Genomic DNA, 26,717 nt, shown 5'->3' with positions numbered 1-26,717 from the left:
TGAATTATGTGTCAAAAATGTCTTTTATTTTCATCTTGATGATATTTAGTTTTTCTATTAACTGAATAACACACGTTTGCTATAAAAGCTCAGAATATACAGAGAAGCCTCAGGACAAAAACAAAAACCAGCAGTCATCTAAATAAAATCCTTTTCGTTTCCTCTAATTATGACCACTCTAAGGGAAAAAAAACTGTTCATTAATAGTACTTTAAAAATTTTTTGTAGCCCAAGGTTGGTTTTTTATCACCAAAGCTTGTTTTTCAGGGAATAGCTATAGCAAGCACAGGGAACTAAGGATGATGATTTTAGTCACTGGCCCCTCAAAACCTCCCAGATTTCTTGTAAACGTGAAGTAAAGTAAATATGCAAGTAATATCAATATGGCAACATGTCTGATATGGTTTGGCTGTGTCCCCAACCAAATCTCATCTTGAATTCCCACGTGTTGTGGGAAGGACCTGGTGGGAGGTAGTTGAATCATGGGGGCAGTCTTTCCCATGCTGTTCTCATGATCATGAATGAGTCTCGCAAGATCTGATGGTTTTATAAAGGCAAGTTTCCCCGCACAAGCTCTCTCTTTTCCTGCTGCTGTCCATGCCACATGACTTGCTCCTCCTTGCCTTCCACCATGATTACGAGGCTTCCCCAACCACATGGAAGTCCAATTAAACCTTTTTCTTTTGTAAATTGCCCAGTCACTGACGAATACAATGTCAAAGCAGTAAACTACCCAAATAAGATCACCATTTAGCATGTTTCAGAAGGAAAAGCGTTTGAGCAGAAAATGATATCAGGGAATATCAAGGCTCATAGATGACAAGGATAGAAAGGAGATGGGTTTGAGTGCAGAGAAACCAGTCCCTAAGAACAGACATCCAGCAAAGGAGGAAGAATTCAAGACATGTAAGAGAGAGGGAGGCAACAGACATTTAAAACTACAGTAGTTTTAAAAAGAACTGAGAATTGCTCCACTACTCCAAGGGCTGAAGAGCAGAAACCTGTGGCCTTGCTTAGGGTAGAGTTACAGTGGTTTCCCCATTGCCTCCCATAGTATTTGGCCACTTTGCTGGCAGGATTGTTTCCAGAGTGGTTTGTAGAGAGGTCTAGAGGTACACATAGAAACCACCTTCCAGTTCTTTCTTCAAAAAATAAAAGTAAAATAGGAAAGAAAACAATTCCCTGAATCATTTTCTTCATACTTGTGGCATCAAAAACCACTGTCCTGGTAGATGATGAGAGAGAGCTGGCAGCATAGAAAAGTAAGGGAGGAAAGGTGACTAAATTTCATGTTTCTGGCTTTATGCAGACAGAATGAAGAATTATTCATACACAGGAGCAATTTTTAAAAAGAGATTCTGAGAAAGAACTGACAAGCCAAGTTTGTTAAATTCGTTTTCTAAAAACAGGCATTAAAAGGTAATTATTATTTTGTAAAACTGTGTACCATGACAGGTATTATGAATGCTGTGATGTCTATACTTGACATTACTACATAATTAAGACTAGATTATTTCAAATCTTGAGAAATCACTCTCCTGTTTCCTTCTCAAAGGTCATTATTTCTAAGTCATTAGTCTACAAGGAAATATTAGAGTACTTGAATAGCATATAGGAAAGGAGCTTACAAGTTTAAAGAAGATTTATTCTTTAGATGCTGCAGGAATTTGATTTACAATTGTGGACCTCTCAAAAGGCAGGAGGAACATGCATATCTGATTTCTTGACATTCTAGAATTCTACTCAAACACTTCATCTACAAAGAGTGAAAGTGAATCAATTACCTTTCTCATTTTCTGGAAGTAAAATACTTAACACTCTAAGACTATTACATTGATCAGCAGTGCATAGCATTTCAGATACAATAAATGTATTAATAAACATGCTTCCAGTCAAGCATATACACTTTTGGCAAAAGTCAGTTCTTCCAAATATCAGAGGCTAATTTTCCCATGGTCACCCATAGTATCCAGCTGCTGTCTTACCACAGAAACATTGAGTTTAATAAACGCTTACTGAGGGCCAACCATGTGTCCTCTGAGCTCTGACCAAGGTATACAGGTGCCACCTCTCCACATGACCAGGATCTGCATTGTCTGTGTCCTTCTTGCCTCACAGACCCACTTGCACTTCAAAAGTAATAAAATAGTCTCTGAATCAATTCTTCTTGATGAGTTGACATGCAGGTATGTTCTCACAAACTTACTTCTTTCAGCGTAATTCTAAAACTGTGTATACATTTTTATTAAAATCTGGAAAGTAAAGAGTTTTAAAAAGAAGAAAAAGATGAGACCTTCATCATTTGTCATACTGAGTCAACCACAGTTAACATATTGGCATTTTTCTTTGAAGATTTTTTTTTCTAAGTTTTTCTCACCATGATTTTAATAATATTGCATGTGTTGTTTTTGTATTCTTATTTCATGTATTAAAAGTATGTTCTGTTTTACTACATAGTTTTGCAAAACTCATTTTTGAGTAGTATTATGGACTGAGTTGTATTCCTCCAAAACACGTATGTTGAAACCTAACTCCCAGTGTGATGGTATTTGGAGAGGGGAGTTTGGGGAGGTGATTACCCTTGGATGAGGTCCGATAGGATTAGCACCTTGCTTCAATGCCTTCTTATAAGGGATTAGAGCCCTTATAAGAAGAGATAGCTATCTCTCTTTGTCTTTTCCTTCACACTTGCACAAAGAAGAGGTCACGTGAAAATGTGTTGAGAAGGCAGCTTTATTTGCCAAGCAACGAGAACTCTCACCAGGAATTGAATGGGCTAGCATCTTGATCTTGGACTTCCCAGACTCCAGAGCTATGAGAGATAAATTTCTGTTGCTTAAGTCACCCGATCTGTAGCTTGAGCAGACTAAGACAAGTGGCTATATCATGTGTTGTTTAATTATTTCTGATTGTTCATAACAATAAAATTAGGATGTATGTCTTCATGCATAAAGTATTTTTGTGTATTCCACATTACTTCCTTTGTGTAAATTCTCAGAAGCAGAATTATTTGATAAAACATGGAAACACTGACTAAATCTTTACAAATTGGTTATAACAAATTGCATACCCAAAAGAATAAGGAAAACAAATCTCTGAAACCTAACAGCATTGAACCTGAAACTGTGACCAAAACTCTCTAAATTATTAGTTAGAATATCCGAACTATATTTGATAACAGCCTTAAGAAAATAGGAAAGAAAATTAGATTTATTTTCTGTTGTCTTTACTTTTTTTCTAGTCTTAATTTTCATTCTACTCAGCAGGATTCATTTTCCGTCACTCTGGAAGGAAAAAGAAACCTGAATTCCTATGCCTTCAGATATTTAATTCATTTTTTTCGTGGAAGAAAGGTGATATCTGATAAACAGATCCTCATAAAAGAAGTACTAAGTAGCAACTACTGGACTCTTTGCTCATCAACTTGTATACCTTTCTATTGAGGTACCAGTGTTCCCTTTTATTCTGCCACTCCTGAGAACTGGGTGTGATATAATGTTAGAATCTTAGCTTTCAAAAGGATCTTGGGGCTATCAACCTCACATCCCATCTACTATATGCCATTCCGTCTATAACGTCTTCAGCAGGTATCCATTTAATGTCAGCATGAGTACATTCAGTGACAAGGAGCTCACTATTTCACAAGTCAGTCTAATTTACAGATATTCATCTTTGCCCATTGGAAAATTGCCCTAAAAAGCAAGTCCCAACTCTGAAACTTCTATGCGTTAATGCTGGTACTGCCCTCTGACAGGATCATGAAGAACAAATCCAATTCCACTTTCACTTGATAACCCCTCAGAACTTTGAAAAGTGCTATCAAACAAGCCTTTTCCTAGGTAAACGTTATCAGTTCATCCCCTGTCCCCTACAGGATATGCCTTTAAGTCCCACTGGCATCTTAATGGGCATATTCCTATTAGAGGCAGTCATGCACCTGTAGCCCGCAGACTCGTTTTTGGTCCTTGAGTGTTTGGGAGGAAAATTAAGAAAGATGTGTGGGACGTTGTTTCTTCAGTTTGGCACACTCCTCCTATTTTCTTACTTAAGAGGTATTTCCTTATCTAAGTTACCTAGTGGCTTTGGGAAGTGTTTCAGTTTGTAATTTGTGTGTGAAAGGGCAGCTCTTGTCTATCATACTACCCTGAATGCGCCTGATCTCATTTGAAAGGGCAGCTCCCTTGACTGAACCCGTACTGTAGCTATGATGTGAACAGCCTGGAGGAAAAGAGCTACCATCTCCCTTATCCTAACTATATTCCACTAATGATTGAAACCTGTGTGATGCTTTTATCAGCTGTTTCTACCCTTTACTTTTATTTACCCTTCAGTTGTCTTCTTAATAATAACTAAAGTTCCTAAGACGTTTTCTGACTGATTGGCAATCCAGTTGACTGAAGTTCTCCACTCTTTTACTTGTGCAGTTAATTGTTTGAACCTAAGCATAGAACTTTGTACATAGTACCACTGACCATCATCTTCCTAAAGTCAGTTGAACTAGGCAGAATTTTGAGAACTTTTTGGTCCTTGTTCTACCAGTTCTTCACGGGATTGTGTGGTCTGCAGACAGCCTTCTCTCTCTAGCATGTACTGATAAACTAATGAGCAAGACCAGACAGAGGGGTGCCCAGAGGCATGGCGCTGAAAACCTTTCCGTTTCCCACTGGGTCCTCCATGCTTCTTTCTCTTCTTTGAATCTTTCCTCATTCACCAAGACTTGTCACCAAGGTGTGCAACGTCTGTCCTTAAAATGACTGTCAAGTTCTCCTCCTTGTTGTCATGATTGACAGCTGTCCCTCATCAAATTAGGCCTAGAGTTGTGCCAGAAATTACCTAGCTCAGCTAGCTTGCTCTTACCTCTCACGTTCTCATCCATCCTGCATAACATTGCCTGATCATTTTCCTAAAATATCACATTCATCACGTCTCTTCTGCTCCTGATCTTTTAATAGACTCCAGTTAGAAATGGAGATCCCTCTGTGTAGAGTGCATGGCCTCAGTCATCTCATTCCTTCCTAACCCACCCATTGTTCTATGCAGCCTGGACTCCGATCGCCGTAGCTATGTTTGCTCCTTGTCACCCCATTCCTTGCTCATGCTATTCCTTCCATCTGGAATATTCCTCACTCTCCTTATCAACTATCCAAATCTTATCTACTCTTGAAAGGCCAGATTTAAACCTCTTTTCTCCATGTAATTTATTTGCTTTTGTTTATGTTAATCACTCTAAGTCAACTCCTAATGTCTAGATAATAATTCTTCTATTAATATTATCATTTTATAGTTCTAGTCATGTCAAGCTTCTTCTTCTGGGCTGCAGGGAAATTTCCTCGAGGAGAGGGAATTTCATTCAATGCTTTGGTAGAAACCATTTTTCCTCAAATAGCGTTAAACAGATGGTTGATGCTTGGTGAATGTTGCTGCTCTTTGGTTGATTTATTTACCTTTTAAAGGAAGGTGGTACTTAAATTCGTCATTGATCTTGGAATTTCAAGTTGAGGATAACATGTTGGGGTAATTAACCTATACCCAGCCATTCTAACAGTATTTCTGAAGAGCTGCCTACTTGCCCCCAAAACGTGGGTGTTTTGGATTCAGTTCTGGCATTTATATCAAGGGAGGATGCTGCTGTAAGTTCTGGTTTTAAAAACATTGTACACAACTTCTTCCCTTTGCTAAGTAACCTCTCTCTGGGTGCTACTCTGAGCTAACTTTCACAAATGTTCATTTCACTTGTAAGTCTAGGAAGGTAAGCATTGTCGTCTTCCCTTCCCAAATAAAAACTTTAGTATTATAATAGCTTGTAGGAAGTTTCTGTCTGGCATATTAACTTAATGTCTACCATTTACAAAAATAAAATTCACCTCTCACTTTGCTTTTTTTTTTTTTTTTTTTTTTTTTTTCAGACAGAGTCTCACTCTGTTGCCCAGGCTGGAGTGAGCCCAGTGGCGTGATCTTGGCTCACTGAAGCCTCTGCCTCCTGGGTTCAAGTGATTCTCATGCCTCAGCTTCCTCAGTAGCTAGGATTACAGGCATGTGCCACCATGTAATACGATTTTAAGAAACAAATTTAATTCACTTAGTTATGTATTTCTGTGCAGACCTGAATTCCCATTCAAAGAAAGTAGCCTGTTACAGGTAACTTTCTTTGTGTGTCCTGATTTATAGTATATTTATTTTAGCAACATTTATAATCTATAAAGATACCATGTGCAAATTGATAATATTTTTAAGTGCTTCACAAATCCCACAGACTGCCATTCCACTCTCCCATGTCAAATATTGTTAAAATTAATTCAAAGTTGTATCACCACCCCAGAAATATATTGATTAGGCCCCCAACTATGGGCTTTATGGCAGTGGGCTTGATGTTCTAAAAAGAAAGGAACATTCATAAGCCATCCTTTTATTCTCTTGGGAAATTCTTTTTTGCTCAATTATCTTGCAAGTTCACATCAATTTCTTGTTCCTCAGGTAACAGAGGAAGTTCCTAAGTTGTCTGGAGATTGCATGTCCTCACACACTAAAATCCTCTGAGCTGAATGATTCAGCTTTCACTATTGCTGTGTCTGTGCACAGAAAAGCAAAATGTGAGTCAATTCCAGGTTCCGTCACATTTGGGATTTGCCATGTAAAGGAAAACATAAAAGATTAATGTTATTATTCTGATTTTATTTTGTTTTGAGGAGAAGCGTGGGAAATGACTACCATACAAATCAAGAAATTCATAAAGGCAAACAGTTGATGACTGTCACCTAGCAATCTGTTATTTTCTTTTATCCTTTCCCCAAGACATATGCCCTCTGACATAAGCATTAAAATCAAATTATACAATTGTCAGAAAACCTGTTCTCAAAGCTTTAGGGTAAAAATTGTTTAATCAAATTGTAACACAAATTGAGAAATATCATTAAAGTGATAATGCCATCCTTTAAGAATTGCTGAATCGACTTGAAGTTTGTGTTTGATTCACTCTATTCAGAATTGTTTACATATGCAAATTACTGATATCAGTAAAGTTACTTGAACACCCACTCTGTGTCAGGTTTTGGAGACATAAAGGCAAATAGAATGTAGATTCTATTCCTGAGGAATAAAATATAATGGAGGAAACAGACATGTAACCAGTAACTTCAACCAAATCATAAAACACACTGAATGAAAGGGCAATGGGAAACACAGATTTATTTGTTTATTAATTGATGCAGGAACATCTCATTTTTATGTCAAGCTTGACATTTCAACTGGAAAGAGCTGGAATAACTTTGGAGAAGTAGTTCTTTGGGAAGGTAATACACATTTATCCATTGGAGTTTTTATGCAGGTCACAAAGAGGCTTTATCCAGCTTGGTGCGTTTTAAAGAAATATTGTTTAGGGAAGTTTCTGAAATGCCTCTTTACAGCTCTTTTGGAAATAGTCTATACTGGCTGTGATTTTTGCACAAAGAACATTGAAGATAATTCAGGCAAAAAGAGCAGAAAGATCTGCACATAGGAATCAACCACAGATACAGTGTTAAAGTGGGCCCGCATCATACACCCATTGAGAGGTGTGGAATAAAGCAATGTTGAGCTGACCTTGGAAATGATATGTGTGTGAGGAATTTTTTCTTTATTTAACTCATAAATTAGTCAAAGAAGAATTATTGGCAAGACTGTGACTTGAAGTTTTGTATTGATGAAAAAAAAAGGGGGGGAGGAAATCTGGTGAACCAGATCTAGGAAGAAGATAAAACTCGAAAGAACATTAAGAAGAGAATAAATATATGTACGTTTTAGTTTCTTGTCACAGAAGGAGGAACACAGGTCACAGCAACCTTTTTCGCAAGTAGGTAGGTCCCTCTTATGCAATTTAAGTAATGAAATAAATATTAAATCTCTTCTCTGTGCAGGGTGCTGTGGTCAGCATCATGAGCAATACCAGAAGGAGGAAAGGTTAGCCCTTCCCCCAAGGGACGAGGCTTATTTATTGCCAGAAGATAAGATGTGTATACCTGTAACAGCAATGCAAGGAAAGATACATTAATATTTATAATAAAGATACAAATAGAGCTAGAGGGAGCTTAGAGGAATACATTTATTCCCACAAGGGTTACGGCAGAATTTATGCGAACGTCTTCTTTGGGCTAAATGATAATCATAAATTCTATAGGCATGCATGGAAAGGAAAGACACTCCAAATTAAAGAAGTATAAAATGTCTGGGTGCAATGGGTTCATGCCCATAGTCCCAGCACTTTGGGAGGCCAAGACGGGAGGATGACTTAAGGCCAGGAGTTTGAGGCCAGCCTGGGCAACACAATGAGACCCTGTCTCTACAATAAAATAAAAACAAATAAATAGCCAAGTGTGTTGGCATGCACCTGTAGTCTCAGCTACTTGGGAGGCTGAGGCAGGAGGATCACTCAAGCTCAGAAGGTCGAGGTTACATTGAGCTATGATCGTGACACTGCACTCCAGTCTGGGCAGCAGAGCAAGACCCCAACTCAAAAAAAAAAAAAAACTATGAAAAGTATGGAACATAGTTGGGGAAAAGCAAATAGCCCTATCTGAGCACAGTCCACTCATGATGCTCTCTTCTACTATAACTGCCTTTACTTTTCTCATAAAAGTTGAAAAATACCATTCTGCCATTTGTGCATTAATTTGCTAGGGTTGTTGCAATAAAGTAGCAGAGACTGGAAGGCCTAAACAACAGAAACTTAGTGCTTCACAATTCTGGCGGCAGGGTTGGCTCCTTCTGACAGCTGTGAGGGAGAATCTGTTCCATGTCTGCCGCCTGGCTTCCGGGGGCTGCTGGCAATCTTTGTAGTTGCTTGGTTTGTAGATGAATCTCTCTGCCTTCGTCTTCATATGGCGTTCTCCCCATATCTCTGTGTCCAAATGTCCCCTTCTTATAAGAACTCTAGTGATATTGGATTAAGGCCACTCTAATAGCCTCATTTTAAGGTGATTACCTCTATAAAGACCCTATCTTTATAGGGAAGGAAAAATTAACCTGTATGAGGATATAAAGAGAAAATGACGTTTAGACTGGCAGATTCACGATATATATATATATATATATATATATATATATATATATATATATCAAGTAGCCTTGATGTTCAACATAAAGAATAGAGACATTATTCTAGGCAATGGAGCTCCATGGCCAATGTGTACAAGGTGATAAAATTACCTTGGAATACTAAGTAAGCTTTTATATACAACTGAGATGCAAAGTTGTAATACAAATGATAAAGGTAGATGAGATTAAAAATAAAAGAGAAGTAAGAATTAAATATTGTAAGTCTGATGAGGAGCTTGGATGTCAAGGAGAATGATTATCATTTATTTAGATTATTTTAAATTGTTTTTTATAAATTATTAAATTTGTTTTATGTTATATTTATATATTATAGTTATATGTGAATTATAAATAATTCATGATATACAAGTAAATTATAATAAATACAAACAATTAATAATATATATTATATATAGTGAATATGCAATAAAATATAATAAACACGCATTATTAATATAATCTATAATTATGTTATTATTACATTCTAAATATTTAGAAGATTATTTGTAAATGATTTATTTATGGGATTGAAGGAAAGCTTTACTGACAGAAAGGATACTTTCCTTTAAACTCCAAGAGATGGAAGTGTTCCTGAACACAGCAGGGACATCCCATGGCTAGGAGGACAGATCAGTTCCACAGTCCACATCATGCAAGTAGCTGAAGCCCTGTTTTCAAACACTGTCTCCTGGGTTGGATTGGCTGTCTCTATTTCACCAACTTCTTGAAACTTAACACCTAGAAAAAAATTTTGCTCCCTCTCGGCACTGCCCGCTCTGACTCCCCCACACATGTGTGTATGTACAAACACACACACAGAGGCATGCACAGGCATGCACCCCCACACTTGTGTGCATGTACACAGAGGCATGCACAGGCACACACCCACACACATGTGTGCATGTACACACACAGAGGCATGCACAGGCACACACCCACACACATGTGTGCATGTACACACACAGAGGCATGCACCCCCACACACGTGCATGTACACACACGGAGGTATGCACCCCCACACACATGTGCATGTACACACACGGAGGTATGCACCCCCACACACATGTGCATGTACACATACACACAGAGGCATGCACAGGCATGCACCCCCACACCCATGTGCATGTACGTACACACACACACAGAGGCATGTGCGGGCATGCACCCCCACACACGTATGCATGTACACACACGCAGAGGCATGCACAGGCATGCACAGATGCACGTGCCTGATGCTACATGCATGGAAATGCTAAAGGGCTACTTACAAAGAACTGGATTTATCATCATAAATAGTTTTCAGAAAAGCAGAATGATATTTTTTCAACTTTTATAAAAGAAAAGCAAAGGCAACGTATGGTAGTAGAAGGAACGTAGACTTTGGAGTCTGGCAGTCAGCCTTGTACTGAGCTCTCCACAAACAATTTTCTCGGTAACTGTGGACAAATGAACTAACCTTACAGACTTTGGCTAACATCTATGTAAGGTGGGGATAAATATGTTAGATAGCTATTTGGAGGACTAGATGAAATAAGTTATATAAAGAATACAATAAGTTGCATATGCCTTTCGTTATTCTTAATTTTAATTTTAATAACCAAGAAGATTCCAGACATTTCTCCTGGTAGATTTAAACATGTGCTTATGCACAGACTGACTTGCTATTTTATTCATGAGTCTAAAAAAAAATTAGCTGCATAATAAAAAAAAATTAGAATATCTGTAGGAAAAATACACGGCCGTTGTGGGCCTGTGATAATTCTCAGCAGAACTGGCAACTATTGTTTCGGTAAAGTTTCCTTCAGTCATTTTGCAAACCTCAATGTTCCGAATTATGAGCTAACTGTTTTGGAAGTGAATAAAATATACACTTTCAAGTGAATATACCAGTGTTTGTTAGAAGGAAACATAAGGAACAATTCTAAACTTCTTATGCAGATGCGCGATATTGGGCCTGCAGAGACATACAATAGCAAGAAAGCAATGGTTTTGAAATAGGATGTAAATAAAACATCCTTCTTTTTTTTCATTGCTTTTGTAGTTTTTTTGTACTCCATAATTCCAATAGACATTGTCTGGGCAAGAGAGTTTGTCAGCAATTATTCTGTTGAGGATCTGGAAAAGAAAACAATAATTAAATACCTTCACTTATCCTACTTTATCCTTGACTCTGTAGCTAAACTTAAGCATGGATTGAAAATAAACATACCTTGAGATAATTTAATATAGAAGAGTATTGGGCCTTGGCCTTGCAACAATCTTTCAGACTATGATACAGATGAAATTCATTTATGAATACTATTTTAACTCTTTCTTCAATCTGTCTCTAACATGTTAAATAACTACTGTGGAATATTTCATGAAGAAAAAAATACCATTTAACTCCTCGTAGGCGGGCAGTGGCAGTAAGTAAATGTGCTAATTCTGCAACATGGGAGGAGATGTGGCCTGAAGGATAATTGAGGGTGTGTAATAACACTTTATTTTTTAGACTAAACCATGTATATGTGATCTTCCCCTGCCTCTTGCTAAATGATAGCAACAAGCTTGTGGTGGTTCAGGCCAAAACCTTGGAGCCATCCTTGAATCTGGCTCTTCTTTCATGCTCCCAGTTGGATTCATTCATCAGCGCTCATCAGCTGTATCTAGAATTTCACAAATTCTCACTGTTTATGCTGGTCCAAGCTTGAATTAGCTCTTACTCAGATGATTGCAGGAGACTTCTAATTGCCCTCCTTGCTTTAGCACTGACCCCTTCAACCTATTTTTTGCACAGTAGCTGGAGTCGTATTCTAAAATTCACTCTCTACTCAACACCCTCCAGTGGCTTCCCAGCCTCTCTTATTGGAGAGGATTTCCTAACTATTCTACATAAAAGAACATCTCAGCACCTCCATCCCTGGGACTCTCTAAACCCTGCACCTCCTTTATTTTTCTCCACTGCACTGTTCACCAACGTTCATCCCATAATTTTGTGTGTTTATTTGTGGGCTTAACCACCTAAAAATATAAGCCCCATCCAGAAAGGGCCAATTTTTGCCAAAGTTACTGTTCTATTCCTGGCTCTTTGTTTCTTCTGGTTTAATTTTTTTTTTTTTTTTTTTTTTTTTTTTTTTTTTGAGGTCTGTAGGTTCCATGGTACTTTCTGCTGTATTCTTAGTGGATGAAACAGAAGTTTCACATTTATCTCTTTCTCTTTTCACTCTCAGTCACCATGATTCAAAATAAACTAATTAATTCTCCTTAAGATCCCACTTTATTTTTTAACTCCAATAAATGTAATTATCTGCTGCTGAATTGTTTGACATGTTTAGGGGGTAAAATCTTTCATTTTTGCTGGCAATATAGTCTTCCACCCCTTCCCCAGTTAGGAAAAATAATAAAAGATATGTTACCCCAAAATTATACTCCCTAAAACATACTGTTTTCTATCTCTTTCTACCTATTTATTTGCATATGTTTAAACGTACAATGCTTTCTTTTGCTTTCTATTTTTCTGCAACTATGTTCAGCATTTAGCACCCAAAGTCTTAAGACTGAAACTCAGGCCAGTCACATCAACATTTCTTACAGTTTCTTGAGCACTTGAAGCTTGTTTGCCACCCCAAGTCTTTGTTTTCTGGGTTATTTTGTCTAATACTTTTTCAGACTGCCTCCTGGTGAGCAGGGGTCTTGGTTCTAATGCCTCCACCTTGAGGCGGATTTTACTGACCACCATATCTAAAATAGTCATACTCTTGACAATCACTCATTGTACCCACCTACCCTGCTTTGTTTTTTTCAGTAAAGCAGCCAATGTTACCTTATAAATTTAGCTGCCATTTTGTGCTCACCAGTAGAATGAAGTTCCTTTGAATCAGTGACTTTATCTACTCATGTTTCCAGCTAGGACGGTGCTGCCTGTGTGGCGGGGTTCCATACGTGTTGAGAAAAAAGAAATGAATGAATGAATTCCTTTGTATAGACATTAAGCTGCTAAAAGCGGGCTGTAAATCCCTTTAACTTGTTGTCACTAGCTGCTTTTGGAAATGCCATTTTCAGGGACAGATTTTTGAGAGTTCTTTAACCTGTGAGGCAATTTCTAGACGTTTATTTTAAGTTGGGAAGTTCCACTTAAGTAGCTAAATTTCAAATTAAAGAGATTAACCAGTGACAGATCTAAATTCTCATTATTGACAAAGCTACCTCGTTTTATCTTTTCTTTAAAGCTCAAGTGTTTTAAAAAAATTAATATAAAAATTTAAAACAATATCCACATTATTTAAGTTAAAATGGTATTAATTGCTGTTTGACATGAAGCGTCATGGTATCATGAGATATTACTAAAGGTAACTCTGCAGTCCTCCTCCACCTATGCCAAATGAGGAAGGACACTGATTGTGATGCTTCTAATGGCAATTTCATTTTGCCGACATAGACCTTGAAAGCTAGTAAATGTTATTGGGCTTGTCATGGAATTCCAGAAACCATTATGAATCAAATAATTAAATAGCCAATTAAAGACAAGTAACAGTCTTTACATTGTCTGCCTCTATGTGTTATATGTATAACTATATCCATATTATTGAATATATATATAACTGTATGCATATAGATACTCTCTATATATGTAACTATACCCATATATATGTGTATGTATGTACATAACTACATCCATATTATGGAAGATCAATCTTGCAGTTGATCAGGAAAATTGCAAAATTCTCTGATCTAAGTTGGGCAAATGTTTTGTATAATCTTATTAATTCCATATCTATAAGCAGGCTGATAATGCAAGAACACCTGACAACCTAAATGATGAGAAATAGCATTGTAAATGATTAAGATCATTAAAACTGTGGAGATAGATATGCTATGGGTTTGGGTATGTGACATATGAGCAGGAGGGTATGAAGAGATGAGGAGGGGACCTGTGATTCATTTAGATACAAGCTTCAGTTAAGCACTTAAATTAGAATAGTTTACTGACTATTATTTAGTCATTTAACCAGGTATCAGATAATTTAGTAACTATATTGAATGCCAAGTTTAGATAAAGTAAATTAATATTTTTTTCTTATATCTCAATTGTTGACAAGTTGCTTCTTTCTAACCATGAAGAAAATAAGTATAGCCTTTAAGGCCTTAATAAATTTGGCTTTAGAGTGAAGGCTGACCATTCCTCAGCCATGTACCCTGGTACCTCTCACCACAACCCAAACAACCTGCCGTGTTCCTAACTTCATTCATGCCATACCTCCCACCAAGAAAGCCCGTCTCCCTCTTTCCCACCTTTGTTTGGCTTCATTTTAGGAAATTGAAATAATACTGTTCTGAGTTTTCAAAACTATTTGACGACTCTCACTCATTCTGCAAGACCGAGGAAAAATGCCACCTCCCCACGATACCGCCCTGAGTTTCCAGGTAGCATAAGTGAAGCCTTCTTCTGGGCCCTTGTCATTGGGCAGATGCAGCTGCAGTGGCACAGATGAGATTCCTTAAATAAATACACAAATACACATCTCTTGTGTGTTGTTTGCCCATCTGCTTCTTCCACTACACCATAAGGTTTTGGGGTCATGCATGGATCGTGTCTGTAACCCCAATAACAAGTTGGAGTTTTCTTGCTCCTCTGAGACTCGATAAACTTTACTGACCCCCATCCAACTTTGCATCCTTTGAGTCCGGGGTGCTCCCCAAAAGTCTTGAACATTACTCAGAGTTTACTCCTGTTCAGTCCCCAGTGTCTGCACTCCTCTTTCCATGTGGTTCAATAATGCTCAGCCACCCAGACCCCCCATTCCATCCATCAGCCCAATGATTTAATAAATCAGTGATTATTAAATAATAATACATGATATTAATATTAAATAGTAAGAAATAATAATTATTATTGATAAATCATTAATAAGTTCATCAAGTTCCAGAGGACTTGAGGGGTTCTGAGGAGAGGATCACAAAACAATAGATCTCCTTCCACCAAATCTTTAGTCCACTGCCACGCTCCTGTCTCTCTCCATCCTCACATCCCCAGTTCCCGCTCTCTCTCTCTTTTTTTTTTAGTGACGGGGTCTCACTCTGTTGCCCAGACTAAAGAACAAGGGTGAGATCACAGCTTACTGCAGCCTCAAAATCCTGGGCTCAAGGGATCCTCTTGCTTCAGCCTCCAGAGTAGCTAGGACTGCAGGCATGCACCACCATACTCTGCTAACTTTAAGACAAACAAAAAAAAAAAATTGTAGAGATGAAGTCTCACTCTATTGCCCAAGCTGGTCTCAAACTCCACATCCAGCCCCATTCCCCTCTAGCTATAGCTAGATCCTTGCCAGGGCTTCCCCAGAGCAGATCCCTCCAGACTTAGATGCCTTTTGATCTCAGCCTTTGCCTCTAGTAAGCCCATTCAGAAATATTCCCAACAAAGAAAACCCTCCCTTTAAGATAAACTCTCAGACTACCCAAAAAGAGGTTTTTTTTTTCATCTCAGTTATACATTGTATCCATCTTTGTCATGAGCACAGGATCAATAATTTTATAGATGTTTAAAAAATAATTTTATTCACTATAATTGTCCCACTTATCTTGGTCCTTGATCAATTTCAGGTAACTTTAGGAGTCTTCTATTTTAGTTATCCTTGGTTGTGATTTGAATGACTTCGTTGATTTGTGAGCTATTTTGATTTTGCTTTTGTCCTTTACAGAATTCTCTTCAGGTCAGAAGAAGAAAAAAGTTTATTTGAAAGTCATTTCTTACTTAGGAAATAAATATTTCTGTAAAATAAGTGAAATTTTTTTTGAAAGTTGAAAATGACAAAATTCACCTTTCAGTTTTGTCATCAGGATCTTATACTAACAGAACTATGTAGTTGGAAAGAATGAAAAAAACAGAAGTCTCTGTAAGCTGGGGTATTTCTAACTACTGAAAATACTGTACATTTTAACAAGTGTCTGTTGCTAGCATTTAAAAGAATATAAGCATAATGCCATGTTTCCTCGAATACTAGCATTGCAATCTCAAAAGCTATTTCCCTTAGAAACCTAAGAACAGTGATAAATCTATTTGGTAAAGACTGTATTTTGTAAACCCCAAAGCACTAATAAATAGTGTTTCTCATTAATGAAAAGGTCTAATGTTTCATCATGGACAAATACCCACATTTTATGGAGTAGAGATGGTCTGTTATCCGCAGGGTTATCCCCTGACCATATCTGGACTATTTCATTACTCCTCTGCAGTGGAGTTTGGTCATAAAGTAAAAAGACATATTTTTGGCCTTTTAATTTACCCAGGATTTAAACATAGGTATGATACAGCGACAAGTTAATCAGAAATGTGTTTGGCCTTTTAAATCCGCTTCAAATCCTTGACACAGGGCCAGAAGCCAGTGCCTAAAAAGGAAGTCCACATGGGCAACACAAACACTGCCTGCTAAGCCCGGGCACAATCTGCTTCTGCAAAGACTGTGTAAACGTACTTCATGGGCATTTCTGTGCAGTAGAAGACAAGAGCATAAAGTACATTAAGTGTGTTAACTCCATTTTTGGGAGGCAGCTGAGCAAAATAAAGTGAATTCCGAATTGGAAGTCAGAGATCTGAATTACCAGTTATACTGTTTATTATCTGCACACCCTTAACCAAGTCATTTCTGAGTTCTGGGTGTCCATTCCTTAATCTGTAATTATGGATGACACTATTTGCTCTGTAATTGTACTGTCGATTCTCTAGGGACTATTGATATCTTGTTCTTCATTTCCATCACAATTATGCCTGGCCCATTGCTCAACAAAGGCTTTCTGAGGAATTAAAATAGGTATGTTGTGGGACACAAAATAAAATAATAAACAGAACAAGCTCCAAATAAAATGTAGAATGCTGAATGCAATTTTAATTTTATTCTGTTTAACTGCATTATTGAAGATGCATTGCTTCTTCCACAATTTGCACAAACACCAACATCACATTGATGAGAAGCCTCCCTCTATGTTGGGCTTAGTTATTCTATAGCTCCCACACAGATCTCCATGGACAGAGAATTTTGCATTTCCCTATATCATACTGTTATGTCAGCCACAGCTGGGGTGACCACTTGTCCCAGTTTGCTGGAGACCTCTGCAGTTTACCTCTGTTGCTGTGGCACAATTATGATTACTCTCTTTCACTAACAAACATGCCTTAGTCTGGATGATAAATTGTGTGATCACCTTATTTAAGTATAAAAAAAGATGTTCCATTAAATTGTTTTATGGACGAGGGACAAAACATAAGCCCAGAGAAATGTATGTGGCTCTTTAAGGTTTTAAGCCCTGTTCTTTAAACCAGACATGATGTTAATATGGCAGATTTCTTTCCTATCATTTGGGTAATTCATCTGTGTATGCCTAACCAGCAATGCTTACAAAATTAGGAGATGTCTCTCAAGGCCTTAGTTCACTGACTTAAAACTGCTTTTTGCTTGCCTGCGGGAACCCAGCCTTCTATTAGTTTTCCCATCTGAAGAACTTCTGGAAATTTCCAGGATCTTCATCCATTAATTCAATAAATACTCACGGGACTAGCACAGCCAGCATGCTCTTGAGTGTGTAGTGGTGAACAAGAAAGGACAGCCTTGGCCCTCATGGAGCTCATCATCTAAAGAGAGAAACAGGTATTAGTAATTTTATAAACAAAAAGCTGCTCTTCTGATACTGCACCTAACTCACAATGCTTCAGATAAAAGGTGGCAGTGGAGAGTGCACTGAGAGCGCCTGATAGTGAGATGTGAGCTGGTCAAGAATGCTCAGGGGAAGTTTCTTCGTGGAAGGTCCAATTAAGCTGAGACCTGAAAGATAAATCAGAGTTACTTGGGTGAGGAGGGATGAACAGAGGCAGAAGACAGCTTGTGCCAAGGCCCTGCTGTAGAAGGGTGCACAGGCACAGGACGGGGAGGAGACAGAAAGGACAGAATTTGCACAAACACATAACACAGCAGGAAGGGAAAGCCTAGTGGAAAATGAGGCTGCAGAAGTAGCTGAAGAGGTAGGGAAGAAATTCAAGTGTTTTAAGCCAGGGGTGATACAATCAGAATTGTGCCTAGAAAATATTAGCTCAACTCAGTTGTGAAGAATAGACTGAGGGGCAGGAGAACCAGAGTAGGTGAGGTGACAAGGAAGGAGGCAAAATTTGGTGAGTTTGGGGGTTTTAGATGCCTGATGTCTTGAACAACCTAAGTGGACAGTTGTACAGTGGTAACTACAGCATGTGAGAGAGATGCGAGAGAGACATGGCATTGCATGGGATGAAGATTTTGCCAGTAGTTTAAGCTGAGAAAGAGTACTGTGGAAAAACTTGTTAAAAGGTAGACAAATGAAAAGAACCCAGAAAAGAAAAGACCATAGAGGTAAGGGGGAATTCAGGGAATGATGATGTCCTGAAGCCAGGGAAAGAGTGAATTATAAGACGGGAGTGGCTAACAATATCAAATACCACAGATTAAATGAGTAAAAGCTGAAAAGGACCCATTAGGTTTATCAACTATGAGGTTACTGATTACCTTGGAAATATCAACTTCAATGAAGAACTGTTAAGAATTAAAGGCATATTTAGATTGGTTAAGAGCAAATGATTGGGTACACACTACATATTTTAAGTAGTTAGAACATAAAAGGACAGAGGGCACTATAACTAGAAGAGGAAATAGGCTATGTACAAGAATTTTTGTCAATGATTTTGTTTGTTTTGTTTTGAGAAGGCATGTGTGCAGTGGTGTTCTGATAAACCAGGCCTCCAGAGGAGAAATAAAAGCTCTAATTTGTAGCTATTACAGATGACCATGGCATAAATACCCTCACCGTGGCTGGAGTAAAACTATCAAGGAAGAATGCAGAAGGCATTCAAGATACCTTATTCAATGCAGATTTGAGAAGATACTTACAATTAGCTATCAGCTCCAGTTCACCACCACATAGAAACCAGTGGGATGGGAGAGGTTGAAGGTTTGTGTGAGAAGTGGGATTGCTAATAAAACAGATAAAGAGGGAAGGAGGTAGGATCAAGAGTAAAAGTGGGAAGACTAGTTTTGGATAAGAGAAAAGATATCTCTTCTAATGAGTTGGGTGGCAAAGAGTTAGGCTGGAATCAGTTCATAGGGAGGAAAGGACATTGAGTTAATTCTCACTTCACAGGCTATTTTACCTGTAAATTAGGACAGGAGGGCTTTGCTGAGAGTGAGCAAAGAGTTGTAGTTGGTACATAATGTTGGATTGGAAGAAACAGTTAAAGCTTGAAAGAAAAGGAGATGTGGAAGGAAATTTGGACAGTGTTGAAGTCCTAGTGATGTGGAAGACCAGGGCTTTGTACCAGTACCATTCTGCAGAGTCACATGAAATTATCCAGAATGTAGCAACCCAGGTATATGAAAACAGACATAAAATAATTGCATTGATCTTGGGTTGAAATTTTGGAGGAAAATGTGGAGGGACGACAAGAATTCAAGTGAGAAGTGGGTACTAAGAGGAGGATGTTTGAAGTGATAGGCTATGATGTCTAGGTTAAAGAGAAAAGAAAGTAGAGCCAAGGGGAGCTTTTAGAAGTAAAGAAAGTGATACTTTTAAGAGATTTGAGATACGAATGAGGTTGTAGAGCCGATGGAGTGGAAATACAAAGTCGGTAGAGTTGAAAAGTTGGTTGGCGCTGTTTAGAGAATAACTTCACAGAATGAACAAGTATAGAGGTGGCCAAGCTTGGGGTCGCCATGATTGTGACTGGCTGAAGCAGAGTAGAGGTTCAAAAAGACTATTGTAGTGAATAATAGGGAGCTATAAAGCAGGTGCTGGATGATAATTGAAAAGGGCATCAACGTCATCCGGGATCTTGGGTTGGATATTAAGACTTTAAGCCACATACCAAAGCCTTTGTTAAATGTAGAAGGCTTCACTGGGACTCCAGCCATTCACAGGGAGAAATGATATTTACAGCTAAACAGTGTGACTCTGAGAAGAGCCTTTTTTTGCAAGAGAGTGAATAAATAATATTTTTAATTTGGTAGTAAAGAAAGCTAACCAGTGGGTCCTAAAATAGTGAGGATTAAAAAAAAGAAGAGGAAGAGGGGAAGGGAAAAGAAGGGAAAGGAAAGAAGAACATAAACTTTAAAAATGGTTGCTAGAAGAAGGGAGGAGCCCAAACGTAGCTCAAGTGGAACAGGGATGTAGCTCTCTGACAAAATGAGAATGTACAGGAGGGTTCATTTGGTTTATTTGTATGTGTATTTGGTTGTTTGGCTTTGTTTAGATTTGTTATTAATAGTTTGTTTTGATTTTAACCATCCATATGGCATATTTGAAGAATACTTGTTCCAGATAATAGTTATGAGATGACATATTAAGGGACAATAATTGAAACGTCCTCAATGCCAGAGAAACGAATGTTCTCAATCACTTCCAGTATTTTTTTTTTGCACGAATAAAGTTACCATGAGTACGTTTTCCAGAAAAGAAAAAGTTCAAATGTAAGATCTGAGTTGAATTGTGAGCTTCTCAAACAGTATTCTTGGATTCATTTCTCAACTGCAAAAGATTGAGATCCTGAATAAGGCTTATGGGTATATTAAAACTGCCCTTGCAGAGGAAGTAGCCTTGAATAGTTATTGGCTTTGAAAGCAACCAGTTTTGTTGACTTAATTATGCTGGTACCAGGAAAGCATAGAATAGATCCTGTTGATAACAAGAGCCATGCTGGACATTAACAGTATCACAGAGAGGAGTGGGGACCATTTCTTTGGAATAAAGTTGAAACATGTTTCTTAATAGACAACTCTCTCAGCATTATAAAATCCTGATACAGAACTCAAGAAAAGACACACACACACACACACACATGATTTTTATCGTTGTTATGTTAGTAAATAATGACTAATGTGGTTTTTGGTTGTTATCAGTTGGTTAGGGATTGGAGTTAACATTTCGTCAGATCTGAGCAATAACCTATGTGGTAAAGTCCTAGTGTGGCAAGAATTTGGGATTCGAAGGGGGTGCTTATATAATTTGCTTTCTTAAGGTAAGGTTTACTCTTTAATGCTACCTGTCATTTCTGCCTTAAACAATGTCCAGGAAATCCCGCCACACACAACAAAGAACCAGATCCCTCATTTCGGTTCTATCCTTCCTCCTCTAGAACTGACATTCCTTGGAGCCGTGTCCTCAAGTGATGTGTCCTGCTCTAGCTAAATGGCAGTAATCTGTGTTTGACTCCAGCAGTTTATCAAGCTATGTCATTTTATGCCATGTCAGTTTATAGAGAGTGGCACAAGATACAACAGGGTAGGGAAGTTGAGTTTTCTATTTGTCTACTTCATTGAAAACATGATTTTGTTTACTGACAAGTAAATGGTATAGGTGTAAGGAAAGAGTAGCAACTACCATATTATTTTGCCAGAATCCTCATGTTATCGTTTCAAAAAATGCCAAGAAAGATGACAGTGCATGTTATAACATCCCTTACAAATAACAGCAAAGCTTTAATCAACTGATATACAGACACACTCAGGATTGAAATGCAACCTACTAGGGTGAAACATGACAAGTGGTTCATTGAACACTGCGCAGAAGGTAAATGAAGTGTATATTTTCCAATCACAACTGGAATTTTAAGTGAGTGAAATGGAATAAACTCAGTTTGGAATTTGAAATAAATTCACCGTGGAATGTGTCTTAGAGACCAAGGTTTACACTAGCACTATACAAACTCCTCAGCGTGAAACATGACACAAGGTGAAATTTTCCTGGCATCTTAGAGTCAGATACCGACTTCTGAAGGACCAGGGCACAGACATTTCATCAAGAGCTATTTGTTTCTAATTGGGGAAGAAAATACAGATGTTTATATAATACTCTGGGTCAGGAGTAATATTCCACCTGGTACATGGAGTTGTGTACACTTTTTCAGAGGTGGTATTTGTAGCTGAGTGTTACCAATAAAACATTTTCAACAAATTTCCATTCTTCTTTTTCTTGAAGCCTGCTTGCATAGTTCTAAGGAGTGTCATAGCTCACACATAGTGACACTGATTAGTCAAAATAAGAAGTGGCTGAGGAAAACACAAGGAAAGAATCAACTTGAAGTCATTCAGAAGTAACCACTAGTAGCAATTTAACTACCCTGTTGCCAAAGCTCTCTTCTTAAATTACAGATTCTCATGAGCTAGTAACTTTGCAGGGGAGTCATAAAGAGGAACAGGCATTGTACACAAGGCCGAAGAAGCAACTGGTAACTAACAGTACATCTTTTTCTAAGGTAAGTTTAAGGTCACAAAAAGACTTAATGTACAGAGTTGAAAAACTTACATATTTCTTAGAAGCTTAGAAGTTATGAGTTTAGTTGGGGCTCCAGGAAGATGCAAGATGCTAGACTCCAAAAAATAAGAAAGAGGTCCTGTGTAGAATAACACCCTATAGATTAAAGGGGGACTCAAGAGTAGAGGAAAAACTTAGCAAAATACAGGGCTGTGAGTTAGGTGTTCCTAGTTAGAGTCTGAGTGTCCGGAAATGATGAAATTGGTGAGCTCCAGGAATGCAGGATATGTGAAATTGGTAATCAGATCTACTGGTTTGCTTGTTCTGAGTGTATCATTAGGGTTTTGGAGGACTGGTGTTAGTGGTGTTGGCAGAATTAGTCCCCTGCACTTGTGTTATACTTTTCCACTTTAAACAGTAGCTTGTAGTTATTTAGCCCTCATTTGCATTCAGGTAAAACCAAGATAGCACCCTGTAATTCAGCAAATATTTGTTTTCCTGGCAGTATTACACTTTCAGGGGGCAGTTCTATGGTGCTTACAGTTTCCACTGCTTGGAGCTTTCTGTATATTTATCCTTGGATTAGACTCAAAGTAAGCTGATTTTATCAAGCCACCGGGTAATTCTGACCATTTCATCTGGCGATTTTAGTACAGTATTGTTGCAGCTGACCTGTATATGTAAGGAATTACTGGGTCATCAGCTCAGGGGAATGTCTTTTGGTTATGAACACATTTTCAGCATGTGTCCACTGAAGGTAAGGGGCAAAGAATTGCACGATCTACTTGAATGCCTGTTTAAATAGATAAAAGTGGGATTTCGGGCACGGCCTGGTTATGTCTTCTTAAACATAAGTAGTAGAGCCGCGACTCGGCGTAGCAACAAGAGATCTTTTGAACAACTGAACATTCAGATGAAGCAACTATGTCCTTCAAACCACATCCTTCCTGCTGCCTGTGGGAAAGGGGTGATATTTGTGTTGAGCTCTGAGCACATGCAGAATAGATCTGTGTGTATTTCCACAAATAAAAGGACATTGTGTGTGTGTTTGGCACCTGGGATGGCAAAAGCAGTTAATTGCTTCCGAAAGCTTTGTTCCAACCCAGGGATCGGCAGGATTTTTAAGCACTGAACTAGGAACTGGGCACTAAAAATACTTGTACAGAAGACCTATGATAGCAGTAAGTTTACAGAGCAGAGCTAAGACTTGCAAACTGTGTTGTATCTGTGTCTTTACTTACTATGGTTCAGAGAAAAGGATTTAACATGCCGCATTTCCAGCCTGCAAACTAATGAGCCGTGTTGTAGTAACATTTTGAGATATTGTATGTTGTGTTGTTCATATGAGGATAATTCGGAATACATAGAATATAAGCATATGTTTTTCTAAAACAAAAAAAACTTTGCCCTAGTTTCTTTGCTTATATTCTTCACATCATGTTCATATAGTCACTGGCAGTTAATGATTTTTGTCATTTAGTCAGAAACAAAGTAGTGCTCTCCCTCTGAAACCCCCCAAAAATCCTAAATTAAAATAAAATTAAAAGATGTATTAAAATTAAACTTGGATTATGAAAATGAAACAGTAATGCTCTCGTGCCATTCAACCCCAGACTTCATGTTGCAGATAGTCAGCAAGTGAACAGAAAGCTAAGCACGAACATACTTTAAGTGCTCCTGATATTTTCAAATGCTTAATCCTAAACCTTAAAGGGCTTTATCTATAGAGATTTGGGGAATTTCAGTGTTTCTTTTTCTTATTTTAGATTTTCTGTTATTCTCCAGAGTTTTTATATAAAATGCATGAATAAGCAAGATTTAACGAGAAGACAAAGTCTTAAGTGCTGTAATTCATGTTGGAAATCATGAGTATTGTTAAGTCTTCATACTTATAATCAAAGTGGTCATCTCCTGAATATAATGAAAATAAGAGCAAGTGATAGCCCCTTATCTTTATTTAAATATGCTTTATCTGCAGGAGTGTGAACAACTCAGGCAAGGAAATATTTTGTCGAGAGGCGAGATGCATTTTTAAATTTATTTTTGCTTAATTTGTGCTCAACTGAAATTGATTTGAGAACATATATTTAAGCAAGATCTTCATAAATTATTATAAGAATCGTATATTGTGACATGTTTAATAATCATGATTTTATTCCAGTGATCCAATCAAAGGAGTGCTCAATTGAAGGATTGGAAATGTGTCAAAAAGCCCAAACTCTGCACAGTATAATGATTCCTAATTCTCAAAAAATCCAATGGGTTTTAGTTTCTAAAAGTAACACAATAAAAGAGCACAGAGTCTCTCTCTAATTCTGTGAGTGAAATTCTCTTTAGAGGGAATGCTGAATAAAAAAGATAAGACCAGGGAAAGAGGTGAAAGAAATGTTCTTCTCCAGTTCACCTTACATTAGGAGTCAACTTTTACCCAAGCTCAGACAAAGTTACTTATATGAGAATCCTGGTACTTCAGGATGAAGAGAATGAAAAACAAGCATATGATAGGCATGGTATTAAATCTTAGGTATGGCATTTCTATTGAGCAACCATTAATGTTTTGGAAGGTTCCAAATCATAATAAAGAGTATGAATCTCATGCATGATATAAATGCATTTCATTAACAGCGAGAACAAGGTTTAGAGCTGAAAGTAAATCAAAGTAAGAGTTTGTATTTTAATGAAGTACAGAAAAGCTGCCCTCCTAAAAGACCAAAAAGGACTCAAAAATGTCCTTTACATATTGTCAGTACAAATGAAAAACATGTATTGAATTAATTCCTACACTGAAAATTCATCATGCAATAGCCAATAGGTATTATCTTTCTACAGTATGAGAAGTACAAAAGAAGTCTTTACTATATAATCTGGTTGGAGATTATATGCACTCATGTGTATCATAGGCACTCATGAAACAATTGGAGAAAAATACAAACAAAACAAAACAATGTAATGGTGTGGCATGAAAAAATAAATATTGCAGCAGGTGAGAGAGGGAAATCAAAGCTGACGTGGGAGATTTGCAGGACAGTGACGTATTTTTTAAGATGCACTTTAAAAAGGGGTGAAATGTGTCCCTTCAACAAAAGGCATTCCAAACTATGAAATCCTAGAAGAAAATGAAAAATCATTAATTTGCCAGTTCACATTCAGCTTTTGGTTCATGGGACAAGCATTTAGATACAACGCAACTTATTTGATCTTCTCCTCCAAAAATCGTTCAGTTCCTTTAATGTTCCAGCCAAAGTCTGTGAAGCAATGTGACTGCTTGATTTTGTCAGGCGATTTATAAAAATGTAGTCACCTGGAAAATGCTAAAAGGATTGACTGAAACCAATTTTCACTCTTGTGAAATGCGTCTTTGTTTCAGTCAGGTTGACTCAATAGCTAACAAAACAGAAAGAACCTGACAGACATGTTTCTCAGTGCCCGGTGGCCTTATGTGTCCACCCACTCACATACACCTAGTTAGCAGCATGAATAGATATTATTGCTGTCTCCTCCCCACAAATATTATTTTTGCTACCTTAGAAAGACTTTCATCCTGCAATTTAACAGGACACAAATAACAAAATCTTAAGACTTAAATGCTAGTCTTAATGTCATTGCCTATAGGATTTGTGACTTTGGTTTTTATTTGACATCTCTTCGTCTTGGTTTTTCTTCATTGCAATATTACTCATTAAGCGCTCTGAGCAATACAAATACATTTTCTGCAGTGCAAATGTATTGGAATTGACAATCTTCATCACGTTAAATATTAAGTAGAACTTTGTACAAATAATGCATTTCATTTAGAACTGAGTTAACATATTCAAGAGTGGCACTGAATTCAGAAACTGAATTCTTTCCGGCCTGGACAAGCTATGCATTTATGGTTAAGAACATTCATAAACATGATTGTACCTTATTGAATCTCATATTTCTTTTAACTTATTGTTTTCATTGTCAGCACATTCCAGGGTAGATATGAACATGTATCAACTAGGGAATATAAAAAATTAAAAAGGAAATAAAGATCAAGCTAGAATTGGTTGATGATGTCATCACTGTACTAATTCGTTTTCCTCAAAGTACAAAAATTCCATGTTGATGCATATATTGTACCTAGATTAGCACTTGGAGCCAATAGAGACTTTTGAATTTTCTCAGTATCCTCTGCTTTCTATCTCTCATTTCACCTCTGTAAGGTGAGAAATACTGTTCAGTTGGAATGTCAATAATATCTAAACTGGCTTTCATTAAGAAGAGGTAACTATGTCCATTTATTTAGCTATACACCAGGCACTAGCACTCGATTACTTGCCAGAAATGCTAAATACATGAAACAATTCTGTTCAATAAGGATAAAACAGTGCCTAAGTAATTTCTATAGATATTCTAAGGATGAAATAAGGAAAAAAATAAAT

At 37.6% G+C, this 26,717-nt stretch overlaps 1 protein-coding gene and 1 long non-coding RNA gene across 4 annotated transcripts in view; one reads left to right on the top strand and one right to left on the bottom strand.

Moving 5' to 3' along the window:
* Positions 1 to 26,717, top strand: part of CHRM3 (cholinergic receptor muscarinic 3) — a 529,115-nt gene that overhangs the window by 300,678 nt on the left and 201,720 nt on the right. The window lies entirely within an intron of this gene.
* LOC115835130 lies at positions 10,548 to 22,769 on the bottom strand. Its single transcript, XR_004030061.1, has 3 exons — positions 22,363 to 22,769; positions 17,594 to 17,674; positions 10,548 to 11,184 (listed from the first exon to the last, which is right to left on the bottom strand). It is a non-coding gene; the product is annotated as an uncharacterized LOC115835130 (long non-coding RNA).

This window comes from Nomascus leucogenys, chromosome 5 (genome assembly GCF_006542625.1).
Source record: "Nomascus leucogenys isolate Asia chromosome 5, Asia_NLE_v1, whole genome shotgun sequence".
Taxonomy (NCBI): Eukaryota; Metazoa; Chordata; class Mammalia; order Primates; family Hylobatidae; genus Nomascus; species Nomascus leucogenys.
This window is presented reverse-complemented; position numbering and strand designations above follow the sequence as displayed.